Source organism: Macadamia integrifolia, chromosome 9 (genome assembly GCF_013358625.1).
Source record: "Macadamia integrifolia cultivar HAES 741 chromosome 9, SCU_Mint_v3, whole genome shotgun sequence".
Lineage (NCBI taxonomy): Eukaryota > Viridiplantae > Streptophyta > Magnoliopsida > Proteales > Proteaceae > Macadamia > Macadamia integrifolia.
The window spans coordinates 6463369-6464123 of record NC_056565.1 but is presented as its reverse complement, the minus strand read 5'-3'; the positions used below and the strand labels follow the sequence as shown (position 1 = coordinate 6464123).

The 755-nt window shown below is 43.4% G+C and overlaps 1 protein-coding gene across 1 annotated transcript in view; it reads right to left on the bottom strand.

The window, feature by feature from the left end:
• The window catches only part of LOC122089106 (KH domain-containing protein At4g18375), a 15415-nt gene extending 14923 nt beyond the window's left edge, over positions 1 to 492 (bottom strand). The window contains exon 1 of the mRNA XM_042658569.1: positions 332 to 492. The gene's annotated coding sequence lies outside the window, so the exon portion shown is untranslated. The remainder of the gene's footprint in view (positions 1 to 331) is intronic.
• Between the last annotated feature and the right edge of the window lie 263 nt (positions 493 to 755).

The following is a 755-nucleotide window of genomic DNA, read 5'->3' as shown; positions in this document are numbered from 1 at the left end:
GGGGGGGGGGGGGGGGGGGCAGGCACAAGAAAAGAAGAATCCGATGGTTGAAAAGGGGAGAGAGAACAAACAGAAAAAGGGCAACATTAAGAAGCTGGAATTTTCAGCTACGTAAAAATCCGAACAGAGGTGAACCCTAACCACAACAAAAAAAAAAAAAAAAAAAAAAAATGTAAAAGAAGGAATCTAAGTCCTAACATAAACCCTTCGCAAGAGGCATTCCTGCCTACAGAAACATCACAACAAAACCTAACCCTAGATAAAGAAAAAACAAAGCGGGAAACGCAGAACTTGAAGACTCGAAACGCAGAAACCCAGAGAGGAACCATACCTGCAAAGAGCGACGAGACCGAGCAAAACCCCCAAAACCCTACGAAGTGCTGCGGAGTCGCTGCTGCTGCTGCTGCTGCTTGACTGGCGAAAACTCCTCCAGAGATATAGAAAAGAGCGAGTGTGATTAAGACTTCGATAGAGTAATCTTTGCACCGCTTCGTACTAAGACATAAAAGGGAACTGGCGATAGGTGGTCGCCGAAGACAACGTCACGTTTATAGTAAGCAACCGGTTCACAGGCAGACTTTCTTAATGGTGTAAGGTGTCAATATGGAACCGAAACCCAATAGTGGAATCGGTTCAACCAAATCGCACCGCAGAGAAAAGATTATGATTTTATATATTCGTTTTTTTTTTTTCGGTTCGGATTGGTTCAAAACCAAAAAATCAGCGGTTCTAAACCAAATAGGAACTGGATAGTA